The following is a 16,612-nucleotide window of genomic DNA, read 5'->3' on the forward strand; positions in this document are numbered from 1 at the left end:
TGGAACATTAATAGCGACACATTGATCTGTATGATGTCGTATTGTCTTTTGTACAGGATACCATTGATTCCCAAAGTAGCCTAGTATATGTTTTTTTTTTTTTTCTCATACAACTATTTATTTTACTTGGAAAATCTCACATTCATGTGAAGAAATGGGCTAAATCTAAGCCAAACTGTGGGCATTATATATATATATATATATATATATATATATATATATATATATATATATATATATATATATATATATATATATATATATATATATATATATATATATATACAATCCTCCTGGGACCCAGGAATAGACTTTTGTCTATTTTAGTGTTTTAGTGAATTTCTCTGACACCATAGATGTCACATGACACATGACACGACCTGGGTGTCCTGTGAAGAGCACATTCAGGGCTTTTCTGAGATACCAAATGTTTGGAGGTTTCACCATGAAAACAACTTCTCCTTGGTCTTTAAAAAATGTCTGACATTAATTTAGTGATCAAATGTAAGAAATATATTGTAATTATAATTTAAATCGGAATACTTTTCCAACATCTCAGGAAAATGTTATGGGGTTTAAAAAAACAACAACTTTCTGTTACAGAACAGGGCATTGATTTCATACGTGTCCACTGTAGAGGACATCAAGACTTAAATCATGTTTATCGGGCATTTTGTGAGACAAAACAAGAGAATATGGAAATAAATTATACATAAATATTCCTATGAAATATTAGATATTATTATTAAAATGTTGCCAATTATCACACTTCTATTTTCATTAAATGTTGCTTCCAAGAACACATTAATGTGCAAATTAGATACAGTGTATAGATACATTGCATTGAATGGGAATATTCATTTATGGCCATTTTACCCACATTTTGCATAAAGTAAAATGGTGTATCAATCAATTCATTCCATTATATCTTTCATAACATAGTTGAGAATCATCTTTATACAAATTTTGGTTAAAAAAAATCCTGAAACCCCAAAATTTATGGTGATTGAAAAAAAACCATTGTTTTTGCCTATACATATAATTTCATGTCATTAAAGGTCCTGAGTCCTGGTGTCCATACAGAGGACATAGCATAACGTATGATTATGAATAAAATACCATTTTTCAAAAATGTTTTTTTTTACCATTTGTTTCTTTTGCTCTAAACAATGTGATGACATGAAAAAAAAATTAAATTCAAAAAACTTTTTTTCTGGGTCTCAGGATGGCACTACTTAATATTAAAGACAAAAAAAGAAACTGTCACTTTAATATGTAATTGTTCACCCCTGACATTAATTGTTTCCCCTTATACACTCCTCATATATATTTGTTTTCATATTTGCTGTATTTGTACACATTTATACATTTTCTGTAATAATAAATAAATAAATATGTGATTTTAACAGTTAATTGAGAGGAATTATTCGTATAACACACAACACTGTCAATCGTGACTATTATAAACACAGTTAATGTTGCATTTGGTTAGTTGTGTAATATAGGCTTAGGCCTACTTTTAAATATTAGAATATTTGATATTGACTATTGCACGGCAAAAAATATTTTCATGATTTGTTATCACAACATTTATTCTTTTGTCAAATCAACTTAATTTATGTGGTAACTACAAATTTTTATTTTCAATGAACTCAAAATCTCGAGGCTTTTTTTAAGTTAAGCCAACCATATTTATTTCACAATGTAGAATTAGAATAATGTAAGTATGAAAACGTGTCGTGTTTTCATGGTACTTCCATGGCTTTATATACACGTATATACAGACAGAGAATAACCATGACTCTCTTTTCCATCATCACGGCACAGGATTGTGTGTCTTGAAATCAAAATGTCTTTATTTCACAAATCTGCAATCATAGATAACGCAGTGGAAGCTTTCGGAGAGTCTTGGTTTAAAGACAGACTTTGCATGTATTTGAGTGCCTGCCCCCATTTCCCTAATGAAGTTAGTTCACATTCACTGTTTTCACAAAGTGAGATTTGAGATTTGCCTAAGATGTACGTGGACTCCCTGTTTTCTAGTCCACTCAAACGCTCCTGGACTGAAGGTTGCTTTTTAGCTTGTATCAGTCATGGCCGTCTCAAAGCAAGTGCTTGTTTATTGCTGGATTTCAATCGTTTTGATGCCGCTTACGACTTGTAAGGAGGAAAATGGACACCAGAAATATGATTATGGAAGGAGAGTTCTGGAAACTCACGAGGGAATAGCGTACGAGTTTGTTGAAGAATCCATGCCATGGGTTCAAGCCCAAGAGAGATGTGAAACACAAGGTGGACATCTTCTGAGGGACTTGAACGATGAGATTAAGGAGCTCTTACGAAGCCAGTCCACAGAAACTGGACCGTTGTGGGTCAGTCGGGATGTGACGTACACAAACTCCATCAGCGGTGAGTAAAGCTCACAGTTTTCCATCTTTACACCATCTGTACTTCTTATATGTGACTAGAAAAGTGCCTAAAACAGAGGCTTTAATGCGGAGAGGTGTAACAGTAACAGTCTCATAAGAACTTTGGATTGAGGTTTTGTATTCCAATCACTTCCTAGATTTTGTATGGAGGACTTTATTTGATTGGGCAGGGCAATATTTTACTGGATGTCTGTGTATTATGCTGTTCATAACATACAAATAATGATTCCAAAGTGTTTTTTTTACAGTCTGATGCCTTAGGAGATCCCAGAAACCAATGTGGTGATTTGAAGGACCTATTGAGTTAAAGTTTATTTGTTTACAGGGGCAGCGCACATTAATAAACACGGCTGTAAATGTGCCATGATTAGCCAAAAATGCTATTTTTCATCTCTAGACCCTTGACAGAATGTTGAAAAGTCACTGTAAAAAACAAAAAAAACAAAGCATCTTATATTAGTAAGCACATACACACACACACACACACACACACACACACACACACACACACACAAGAGAAAGGGAAAACATTAACATGATTCCACAGGGAAATCATGTTAAATACAGTAGAGACAATTTGATCTAAACATATATTGATACGTAAGGGGTAAGAGAGATATTGACAGGAGAAAGAGCAATTTACAAGGAGGCTAAATCAGAAATATTAAGATTCTAATGTTGACAGTGCTGAGTAGAAATCAGTTTAAAAAAAGATGAGACTTCATGTCCCCCTGTTGTGAATAATTTTACTCACCTTTGATCACCAAAATGACAGATTTAAATATTTTTTCTTGAAGCAAAATTCTTCATGCCTTAAAATAGCTTGAATGAATTTGCGAATTCTATGAATATGCAAATGAGCCCCGCCTCCACTCACTCACTCAGCTCAGAGATCCACTGGTTGACGATCACACGTTGATCTGATTGGTTACAAGGTAGTTTGTGATGTCAGAAACACCAGCGATTTCAAAGCGTGTTTTTGAGACTGTCTTTGGTTCACTGCAGTTTTAAGAAGGAAATACTCAGCAATGGTGTCGACTTATGAATTTACACATGGTTTGTCTTAAAGCAGATTAAAAACATCAAACAGACATATAAACAAGATTAAAAATGAGATTTATACCACTGGGGTACTTTAAAATAACCATATGTATCCAGTTTTGGATCTTTATGTAATCTACTTTATTTAAAACCTTTATTTTTAATGTATATGGCAATTCAATTTTTTTTTTTTTTTTTTTACAGGATTTGAGCCAACAACGCCAGTCTCTTTTTCTGCTCTTAAAAATGATGGCAGCGATGTGAATAAAGATGTATTTGCTTGCACTTATATGGTCATCAACCCATTTCAGCTGGTGACCACACCCAACTGTACTGTGAGCTTCGGTTCTCTCTGCACGCGAGGTACAGCAACACACACTCACATAACCTAACCTAACCTAACCTAACCTAACATAACATAACATAACATAACATAACATAACATAACATAACCTAACATAACATAACATAACCTAACATAACCTAACATAACATAACATAACATAACATAACCTAACATAACATAACATAACATAACATAACCTAACCTAACCTAACATAACCTAACCTAACCTAACATAACCTAACCTAACCTAACCTAACCTAACATAACATAACATAACATAACATAACATAACATAACCTAACATAACATAACATAACCTAACATAACCTAACCTAACATAACATAACATAACATAACATAACATAACATAACATAACATAACCTAACATAACCTAACATAACCTAACATAACATAACCTAACCTAACATAACATAACATAACATAACCTAACCTAACCTAACCTAACATAACCTAACATAACCTAACATAACATAACATAACATAACCTAACATAACATAACATAACATAACATAACCTAACTAGGGATGCACCGATGCATCGGCTGAACATCGGTAACGGCCGATATTTGCCTCGTTAACTGCCATCGGCCATCGGGAAATAAAAATGACATTCGCCGATGTCACATGGGCGTCAGTTTGGTTTGATATGCTGGGGACAGAGACGCATTCGGAAGTGCATTTTCAGAAGTGCTGGGTACAATGACGCATTTATTTATTTATTTTTCTATGAGAAAACTCCTTTTCTCGAGAAAAGAACGACCATGGTGTGTAGCAGAAGAAGCGGCGGAGTATGCACGATCCGCGAGTGCTGAAGACGTTCTGCACGGCTTTGATGGGTGCGCAGGAGGACACAAATGGGCGGCGACCGCTTCTTCCAGTGGCGGGAGCTTTTCCCTCAGCGCCGTCAACAGATAGAGCGTTAACTGTACACACCGCCGCCGACTTGAGCTGCAAAGAAGCTCTGGCCTCCCTGTCAAGGACGCTTGTCAAAAAGTACGGGGAAGCTTGACCGCTCTGAATAGTGAGTGAGAGCGCGCGCGCGGTCGGGGCTCTCTCTCTCTCGCAGAAGAGCGCGTGCGCGTTTAAAATTTAATATGAACATTCACCCGTGTTTTTTCCCTCATAAATGCGAACACGAAAAATAAAATGAATATTATAATGTTTTTTTTGTTGGGTCAGACAATGATTACCAAATTTCTCTCTCATATTGCTCCTCATAACAACTGAAAAAGAACTTATAAATAAGGTTATAACTGTCAACCAGAAAGTGACATTAAAGGTTTTTTTTGTTTCATAAATTGCTTGGTCTGATTGAATTTGTGCTCATTCTAGGATAGTGTGATCAAGAGCCGAAAGACTTGTATGTTTCAGTGGCACAAAAGAAGGAATAAATAACAAAAAGAAAAAACATCGGCATCGGCATCGGCCATCGGCCAAGTTGTTATGTTAAACATCGGTATCGGTATCGGCCCAGAATTTCCCAATCGGTGCATCCCTAAACCTAACATAACATAACATAACCTAACATAACATAACATAACATAACATAACATAACATAACATAACCTAACATAACATAACATAACATAACATAACATAACCTAACATAACCTAACATAACATAACATAACATAACATAACATAACATAACCTAACCTAACCTAACATAACATAACATAACATAACATAACCTAACCTAACCTAACCTAACATAACCTAACATAACATAACATAACATAACATAACATAACCTAACCTAACCTAACCTAACCTAACATAACCTAACCTAACCTAACCTAACCTAACCTAACCTAACCTAACATAACCTAACATAACATAACCTAACCTAACCTAACCTAACATAACATAACATAACCTAACCTAACCTAACCTAACATAACATAACATAACATAACCTAACCTAACCTAACCTAACCTAACATAACATAACATAACATAACATAACCTAACCTAACCTAACCTAACCTAACCTAACCTAACATAACATAACATAACATAACCTAACATAACCTAACCTAACCTAACATAACCTAACCTAACCTAACATAACCTAACCTAACCTAACCTAACCTAACATAACCTAACCTAACCTAACCTAACATAACATAACCTAACCTAACCTAACCTAACATAACATAACATAACATAACCTAACATAACCTAACCTAACCTAACCTAACCTAACCTAACCTAACCTAACATAACCTAACCTAACCTAACCTAACATAACCTAACCTAACCTAACATAACATAACCTAACCTAACATAACATAACCTAACATAACATAACCTAACTTAACATAACCTAACCTAACATAACATAACCTAACATAACATAACATAACCTAACTTAACATAACATAACATAACATAACATAACATAACATAACATAACCTAACATAACATAACATAACATAACATAACCTAACATAACATAACATAACCTAACCTAACCTAACATAACATAACCTAAAATAACCTAACCTAAAATAACCTAACCTAACCTAACCTAACCTAACATAACATAACATATCGACACATATCATAACATATAACATAACACATAACATAACATATAACATAATAAACATATAACACATAACAACATATAACATAACACATAACACATAACATATAACATATAACATATAACATATAACACATAACATATAACACATAACACAACATATAACATAACATAACATAACATATAACATAACATATAACACATAACACAATATATAACATAACATAACATATAATATAACACATAACATCACATATAACATATAACATATAACATAACACAACATATAACATATAACATAACACATTACATAACACATAACATAACACATTACATATAACATATAACATATAACATAACATAACACATAACATATAACATATAACATAACATATAACATAATTTAACATAACATAACATATAAGATCACATATAACATATAACATACCACAACAACATATAACATATAACATAATGTAATGTATCAGTATTACTGGCGTTGTTTCAAGCAGTTGTCACTAGAAGGCGCTGTGGCCTAAAGAGAAAAGGCAGTGTAAGACATTCAGTAAAAGAAGGAGAGTGAAGGAGGTTGAGAAAGTAAAGTGGTGTCCGTGTGTTTATTTAATTAAGACAGAGATGCAACACTGGCGACGAGGATAAAAAAAAAAAAACAAACAAAAAAAAAAAAAAACAGTACATCTAAAGCTGTGAACCGAAACAATGACAGAGAAAAGCGGGATCCAGAACTTTGAATGTTTTTCGGACCCAGCCACGCTAGGACCGAGATGGACGCGATGGCTAAAGTCTTTCGAATTGTACGCAGATGGGAAAGGACTTATCATCACAGGGGATGTGACGGACGCGACTAAACAACGGAGGAGGGCTTTAATGCTACACCTCGCGGGACCAGATGTACAAGATGTCTTTTCAACTCTGGAGAACACGGGGGAGGTAACTGACTATGACGCCGCAGTGACCGCTTTGAATTCTTATTTCGTGCCTCAAGTCAACGCAGCATTCGCCCGACAAGCTTTTCACATGTTGACTCAGAAAACAGGTGAGACGATACAACAATTTGCCACTCGCCTGCGGCAAGCTGCAAAAGACTGTGGGTTTCAAACAGACACAGACAATCAGATAAGAGATGCTATTCTCAGCAAATGCATGTCAGATTATGTTCGTCGGAAATTACTGGAGGAAGGTCCAAGTCTTACGCTCGCTCGTTCAGTGGAATTAGCGTCACAGTGTGAGAGAATTGAAGAGCAGATGTCAGTGATGTCGTTGAAACCTGAAACAGGTGCAGTTAATCGAATTGTGCAAAAAAGAGACAAAAAAGAGAAAGGATACACCAGAAACAGACCTGCAGAGGGAACAGATGAAAAAGTAGATAGGAAATGTTACAGATGTGGACACAAGGACCATTTAGCCAGAGACCAAATATGCCCAGCACGGGGTCAAGTATGTCATAAATGCAATGGAAAAGACCATTTTTCCAAGATGTGTCGCACAAAACACCAAAAAAAGAATCGTGTAAATAATGTGGAGGAAGCTGATTATGCATTTGCTGTCCAAGAGAATACGATGTCAGAGAGGTTGACTTTCCTTGTGGGCGGAGTAAAACTAACACTGTTAATCGACTCAGGTGCCACAAATAATGTAATTGATGAAGATACCTGGGAGGATCTTAAACAGAGTAAAATTAAATGCAAGTCATATGTTCCTGAAGCTGAAAGAAAGCTATACACATACTCTTCCAACCAACCCCTAACAGTCAAGGGTGCATTCAAATGTGAGGTGAATATATCCAATAAAACGGAGCAGGCTGAATTCATTGTGATAAGAGGGAAAGGAGAACCACTTTTGGGAAGAGAGACTGCTATTAAGCTGGGAGTGTTGAAAATAGGAGCTGACATCTCTGCTGTGATGGAAATAAAGCAAGCACTGCAACAAAAATATCCAGAAGTGTTCAGTGGGGTTGGCAAGTTAAACACCAATCAAGTCACCTTACACATAGACCAGAGTGTAAAACCAGTAGCACAGCCACTCAGACGCATTCCATTTAATCTCAGAAGAGCAGTAGAGCAGAGAATAAAGGAGCTAATGGACATGGACATCATTGAACCCGTCAGCGGTCCCACACCATGGGTGAATCCTGTGGTCATTGTGCCAAAGGCTAACTCAGAGATAAGATTGTGTCTGGACATGAGGCAGGCTAACCGTGCTATAGTGAGGGAGCGTTACCCCATCCCGACAGTGGATGAAATTCTCCAAGGCGTTAATGGCTCAACTATATTCAGCAAGCTGGATTTAAAGTGGGGTTACCACCAACTGGAGCTCAGCCCTGAATCAAGGGAGATCACTACATTTGCGGTGCATAATGGCGTATATCGTTATAAAAGGCTGATCTTTGGTGTATCCTCCGCCAGCGAACAGTATCAACACGAGATTGCCAAAGCCTTAGCAGGAATTGAGGGGGTAGAAAATATCTCAGATGATGTCATTGTTCATGCTAGTGACAAAGAAATGCACGATCAACGTTTACATGCGGTCATTAAAAGGCTGAGCGAACGGGGATTGACATTAAACGCTGAGAAGTGCCAGTTCAACATGAGCAAATTGATATTCATGGGAATTCTTTTGTCTGAGAAAGGAATCGGTCCAACAGAAGAAAGAGTGCGAGCTGTAAGGGAGGCAAGAGAACCAAAGACGTCTTCAGAAGTTAGGAGTTTCCTAGGTCTGGTGGGTTACAGCAGCAGATTCATCCCACAGTTTGCGACATTGTCAGAACCACTAAGACGCTTGACCAAAAAGGGGACATGCTTTGAGTTTGGGCCAGAACAAAGACAATCGTTCAAGGCGCTAAAAGAAGAATTGGCCAGAGCAAGCACGTTAGCCTATTTTGATAAATGCGCACCAACCAAAGTGATCGCGGATGCGAGCCCAGTGGGGCTGGGAGCTGTCTTAGTTCAGATCCAAAAAGGGGAGACGGTGCCAATATGCTATGTGAGTCGCTGCTTAACGGACTGTGAACGTAGATATTCACAGACAGAAAAGGAGGCACTAGCTCTCGTGTGGGCATGTGAGAGACTACACGCTTACATTTATGGCCGAGAATTTGAGCTGATCACGGACCACAAACCGCTAGAGGCCATATACAGTCCCCGCTCTAAACCCTGTGCACGTATAGAGCGATGGGTACTCCGATTACAACCATACAATTTCAGGGTCACGTACTTACCGGGCAGGCAGAATATTGCAGATCCGCTGTCAAGACTGCTGGGGGAAACAGCAAAAACTGAGAGACACATCCATAAGTCAGAGGAATACGTCCGATTCATTGCAGTGAGTGCAACTCCTAATGCGTTAACCACCAGAGAAGTCGAGAGAGCCTCTGAGAGCGACATGGAGTTGAAAGAGGTGCGTTTTGCAGTTAACAGTGGACATTTTGAGAACTGTAAAGCATATGCTCCAATAGCCAACGAGTTGTGCTGTATTGGCCATTTGGTCCTCCGTGGAACACGGATAGTGGTACCAAAAGCGTTACAACTCAGGGCATTAGCTCTAGCGCACGAAGGACATTTAGGAATTGTGGGCACTAAACAGCATCTCCGGTCCAAAGTGTGGTGGCCGGGTATGGATAAAGCCGCAGAGAAGTACTGCAAGTCATGTCACGGGTGCCAGGTGGTATCCAGGCCGGACGCACCTGAACCACTAAGACCAACGCCACTACCAGATGGACCCTGGCAGGATGTGGCCATAGATCTGTTAGGACCACTCCCAACTGGTCACTCCATACTTGTCGTAGTGGATTATTATAGTCGCTACTACGAATATGATGTATTGATGTCAACAACATCAGAAAAAATTATAGACAGCCTGGAGTCTATATTTAGTAGACATGGACTACCTGTTACATGTAGGTCAGATCAAGGACCTCAGTTCAAGGCGGAACAGTTTGGTGCATTTTGTGAGAACAATGGCATTGAACATGTGAAAACTACTCCCAAATGGGCTCAGGCTAATGGGGAAGTGGAACGCCAAAACTCCTCTTTAATGAAAAGAATTCGAATTGCACAGGCTGAGGGACTTGACTGGAAAAAAGAGCTGAGGAAATATGTCACTGTGTATAGGGGTATAGAACATACCACGACAGGAAAAAGCCCAGCCGAATTGCTTTTTAACAGAAAGATTCGAGGAAAGTTGCCCAACCTTTCAGAGGCATGCAAAGATCAGCAAGTATGCGATAGGGATGCAGAACAAAAAGCAAAAGCAAAGAAGTATGCAGATGATCGTCGAGGGGCACAGTACTCAAAAGTAAATGTCGGTGACACAGTGCTTGTGCAACAGGAGAAGAAGGATAAATTCACAACTCCATTTAATCCAATCCCACACCAGGTCGTGAGCAAAACTGGAAATCAGGTGACTGTGGAATCACCTACTGGGGCGAGATACACGCGAAACACCACTCATGTTAAAAGATTCAACACCGATAAAACGGCCGACGTAGGAACTGGACGTGAACAGACAGATCAGAACACAAACAGTTATTGTCCTGACTCTAATTTTCATGATCAAAGTCCCAAGGCTGATTTTCCAATCACACCAAAACCGGATAGACCCCAAAGGACTAGACGATTGCCTGAGAAGTTATCTGATTATGTCATGGACTGAAAGGAATAAATGCCATAGATGTTAGAGTGTTTGATCTAATGAAAATGGCAAGTGAAGTATATAAATATGTTGAGAATTGTTAAAAAAAAAAAAAGGGGGTTCAAGATATGTTCAGTGAGTTAATATAGAATTTAGTCTTAAACATGTTCAGTTAAGTGATGTGATTTTATATCCAAAGAAAAGGGGGGATGTAATGTATCAGTATTACTGGCGTTGTTTCAAGCAGTTGTCACTAGAAGGCGCTGTGGCCTAAAGAGAAAAGGCAGTGTAAGACATTCAGTAAAAGAAGGAGAGTGAAGGAGGTTGAGAAAGTAAAGTGGTGTCCGTGTGTTTATTTAATTAAGACAGAGATGCAACACATAACACATAACATATAACACATAACATCACATATAACATATAACATATAACATAACTAGGGCTGGGGGAATTAACGCGTTAATCTTTGCGATTAATTTGAAATGTTTAACGCGTTAAAAAAAATTAACGCATTTAACGCAGCACACTTTTTTGCCTCGTTTTAATGATTTCCTGTTGCGGCTGCTATTGAAAAGGCCGTCCCGCCCCTCCGTGTTCGGCGATCACGTTTCATTCTCGCGCAGCTTTCATGAGCTGGTCTTTTCCGCTCCGTGTGTGCGCCGCGCTGTGTTCCGCGTGTGTGTGTGTCGGCGCGCTCTGTCGTTAACGGCCCAGCAGCGCGCTCTCCGTTCCGTGTGTGTGTGTGTGTGTGTGTGTGTGTGTCGGCGGCTCTAACGGCCCAGCGGCGCGCTCTCCGTTCCGTGTATGTGTGTGTGTGTGTCACGTGTGTGTGTGTGTGTGTGTCATGCGCGTAATTTGCACGGGGGTTACGGGGGTTATGACCCCCCAAAAATCTGATCCAGCTAATATAACCCCCCCCCCCCCATATTAAAATAAATATGAAATATTCCGAATGAATACTTTTGTTCGTTTTCTTTATTTCATTTGCCAGCAAGAAAGATAGTATCATATTTTAAATAATCTGTAATGTACTTCCCGCCCACCGCACCGCCGACTACTTGGTATTACCCAACCCGCTTTCTCTACCAAGTTTGTTCACTATATTGCGCAGTCGCTGGGATGAATGGTTGGAGAAAGCTGACGGTGCATGCTAACGGATGGAAAGATGAAAAAGGACACTGAAAGGCAGCCAGACAACGATTTTTCATTGTTGGTCGACACCATTTTTTACAGTCTATGGTCGACACCAGCCAAAAAGAGGAAAAATCCTGACCAAACGGAGGTGCGTTTCTCAAAGTGTGAGGCGCGGGCGCGTGCGCGGCCCACTGCTGGGGGGGAATAGAGACATGACAAATGGGGCGCGACAAACAGGTTTTGTGCCCATCTTTTTAATTCCTTTATTTATTGACCATACACTCAAAACAAAACAAAGACACATTTAAATGTAAGCCTTGCTGAACCTTTTTACACGTAAGTTTAAAAGTAGTAGCTAGGCTATCACTTTATGGTTCCCATGGAGACGCGTCATTCATTGCTTGTCACACCGCAGCCACAATAGCGCTGAATGAATGACTGATGATCTGCTTTTATTTCTTTTTATTCAAAATTTCACAAATTTGTTAGCTATAGCAGGATATATCTGATATTCCGATTGTCAAATATGTGCAAGTGGATGTGTTTTGTTGTTTAAACACCTTTATAACGATCGCGTTAGTTGTATGCGCAACGTATTTTAGGTAAGTTATCTTAAAATACCTAAAAACAAAAATACGTAAATTATTAGGAATTTACCACCTCCGGCTCAATTTGAGATTATTATCATTATTTTTATTTTTTTATAATTTTTTTGTTCTTTTTGCAGTTTGCAAAGTGACAAAATGAATCAAAGCACAACTAGTCCACACTCTCCCAGTTTCTGAATTTGATGTTATCAGAGGCTAAATGCAAACACAATTTTTTTTTATCTACTTTTGAGTCTTATTTCATGCAAAGTGATAATATAATTGCACTTTCATTTTCTCTCTTTGAAAGTTTTTAATGCTGTTATTTGATGTTAAGTTTTTAAAATGTGATGTTAATAAAATACATTTTAACAGATAAACTTAAAGATTTTGTTAGTGGATGGTGAGTTTTGGTGATGCCCACCAATATGTGAAATCTGTTCAGAATAAAGGTGCAAGCTGCACTCCAGTGTGCCACCCTATATTGTAATATTGAGAGTTGAATTGTGCATAATACATTTGCTGCATGTAGGTGCCAATACAGTGATGCAATTGATTAATCTTTAAGTTTTTTTTTTTTTTTAGTTTTTTTTTATAAGATATTGAACACACAAAAAATCAATTAATTGGAAGCTGCCACTGCTGGCTAGTGCTTAAACACTGTGTCATTATGGCATAAATAGTCAAGTGAACAACTGCATTTACGTTAAGTAGCCTAAATCAGTAAAAGTATCACAATGTATTTCTAAAACAGGAACGGCAAATTACCTTTTACACAAGAAAATTATTCAATAAATAAATTAATAAATATGCAGCGAGTTTAACCCCCCCAATGGTAGACCCAAAGTTACGCCCTTGGTGTGTGTGTGTGTGTGTGTGTGTGTGTGTGCAGGGCCGGCGATTGCTATAGGCGAACTAGGCGGTTGCCTAGGGCGACAAATGTGTTGGGGGCGCGGACGCACTCTAGTGTCTCCCTATCTACTTCCCATATTAATCATAAAATTAGAACGAAACGCGAAATAAAACATGTTTATTAAACATGATCAAAGGGCAAAGGGCGCCCCCTCAACCACACGTTTAATTACTTTTCAACCTGATTATTAGATTGAATTTATGATTTTTGTCTACCATTTCTGGATTGGCGGGGGGCGGGAGGGTTGCGTTACGTTACGTTAGGGAAGTGCTCAGCTGCTGGCGCGTTGATCGAAAATGAAGCGGTCTAAACCTCTGGTGCACAGGGACGAAAACGGAGAAAGGAAGAAGATAAAAAATAAAGCTCAGTATAGAGTAAGTCTTCTCATCTTAGCTATTAAGGTGTCCAATGAAATAAATTTACTTAGTATTGCCTACATCACCTAATATTGGACGTTTCATTGCTGTCACTAAGCTATAGTTTGCTAGTTACTTTGAAGGTGAAACAACTGTTAATATTTTATTATTTGAGATAGAACTAAAAGAACTGAAATATTTTAATTTTGTAGTGGTAGGCTACATACATTATCCATAATAGCACATTTGTTTGTAGAAGGTATAGTTAAACCAGTTTAATGGTCATAATTTGCTTAAATTAATCCAATTTGGTAAATATCCTTGAACATTCTTTGTAGAATTTGTGTATAAACAATTTACAGTTGATTCTTCAAGTCATAATTTGCTTGTTGAAGTGTTGGAGTGACTATTAGAGCATTTTTGTTTGTTCATCAATGAACATTCTTTGTAGCATTTTTGTATGTGCAATTTATTAGAGTGTATCATTTAAGTAATATTTTGCTTGTTGAAGTGTTGGATTGACTACAGGTGAAACTCGAAAAATTAGAATATCGTGCAAAAGTTCATTTATTTCAATTATTCAACTTATAAGGTGAAACTAATATATTATATAGACTCATTACATGCAAAGTGAGATATTTCAAGACTTTGTTATGGCTTACAGCTTATGACATATCAATTCATATCAATTCTAATTTTCTGTGATTTTGAATTTGGGATTTTCATAAGCTGTAAGCCATAATCATCAAAATTATAACAAATAAAGGCTTGACACTTATCAATTTTCTTATTTCTTATTTTCTTATAAAGAGCGGGGGGGGGGGCGCAAAAACTCAATCTTGCCTAGGGCAACCAAAGGGCTAGAGCCGGCCCTGTGTGTGTGTGTGTGTGTGTGTGTGTCGGCGGCTCTGTCGACAACGGCCCAAACGCTTCAATCATGTACCGAGCACTGGAAAAGTAAAGTCCACTCAAATAACGTGAAATTCTGTTTGCTGAGCTGGTATAGCCATGCTGGGCAGCAATGGTAAAATTACCTGCTCTGACTACATGCTCTGGTAATAATAGCTTTGTAGGACTATATTTTATTTTGATAATTAGTTAAAAAAAAAAAATAATAATCTGTTAAATTGATTATGTTGATTGATTATTGAAAAAAAAAATATTGATATTGATGTTTAATATAGGGCTATTTTCTGTTCCTTTTTTCCCCTGTGTTGTTTAATTAGGTGATTCTGAGTTAAAAGGAATAGTTCACTTTAAAATTAAAATTCTGTCATCACTCACCCTCATGTTGTTTTAAACCTGTATGAATTTCTTTCTTCTGCTGAACACAAAGGAAGATATTTAGAAGAATGTCAGTAATCAGACAGTTTCTGGGTCCCATTGTCTTCCATAGTAGGACAAATATATACTATGGAAGTCAATGGTACCAGAAACTGTCTGGTTACTGACATTCTTCTAAATATCTTCCTTTGTGTTCAGCAGAAGAAAGAAATTCATACAGGTTTAAAACAACATGAGGGTGAGTGATGACAGAATTTTAATTTTAAGGTGAACTATTCCTTTAAATATTGATGATTACAAGCTTGGGGGAAACGCAATTAATTGCAATTAATTACAGAAATTGTGCAATTAATTAGTTAATTTTTTTTAATCGATTCCCAGCCCTAAACATAACACAACATATAACATAACACATTACATAACACATAATATATAACATATAACATAACACATAACATAACACATAACACAACATATAACATATAACATAACACATAACATAACACATAACATATAAAATATAACATAACACATAACACATAACATATAACATATAACACATAACACATAACATAACATATAACACAACACATTATTGCCCAGAATCACTGGACTGAGATTGTGTACTACACATGTTCTTTTACACATGGAACAGAATGTGTAACGTTGCTCTTCTGCTGTTACAGATGCACACACACACCTGAAGAGGAGCCGCAGAGGTCTTACTGACACACTAACGTCAATGCAAGGCAGGTTAACTACTACTCAGCTATTGCAGGTTGGTAAGGTTATTCAGTTCTGTTAGATTATTTTTGATTATATGTGCATATGTATTATATAATCAGTTGTATCATTTTAGCCAGGTCTGTTTCATGAAAGCAGGCTGAAAAAATAAATGGGTAAAAAAATAAAGGAAAATACATTTCGGTATAAGGGTATGAAAAAGCTAAAAGAAAGATTTTATTGTAGAAATGCACAAGGCACATGTGAGCTTTCTTGAAATGGCCCAATACACAGGATGTCGAATGTCTTTTGTGAAAGTGCAAAGCAGTTAATAACAAAACAGATTTAGTATTTTTTATAAGAGACTGGACCATAACCAAACAATGTGTGCATGAGTTGGATGTAGAATGAAGGCCCATTCTACCCACATCTTTACAAGAACTGATGTATGAAGTAAATTACAATCTCAACAACAGTTTATGAACTCTGAACCCTTTCTGTCAATCTTGCAGAGAGCCGAAGAAATGTTAAAGGTTTTGGAGACGACAACGGAAGAACTGTCAAAGGAAGATAGGGTG

Source organism: Scardinius erythrophthalmus (genome assembly GCF_964197995.2).
Source record: "Scardinius erythrophthalmus genome assembly, chromosome: 2".
Classification (NCBI taxonomy): Eukaryota; Metazoa; Chordata; class Actinopteri; order Cypriniformes; family Leuciscidae; genus Scardinius; species Scardinius erythrophthalmus.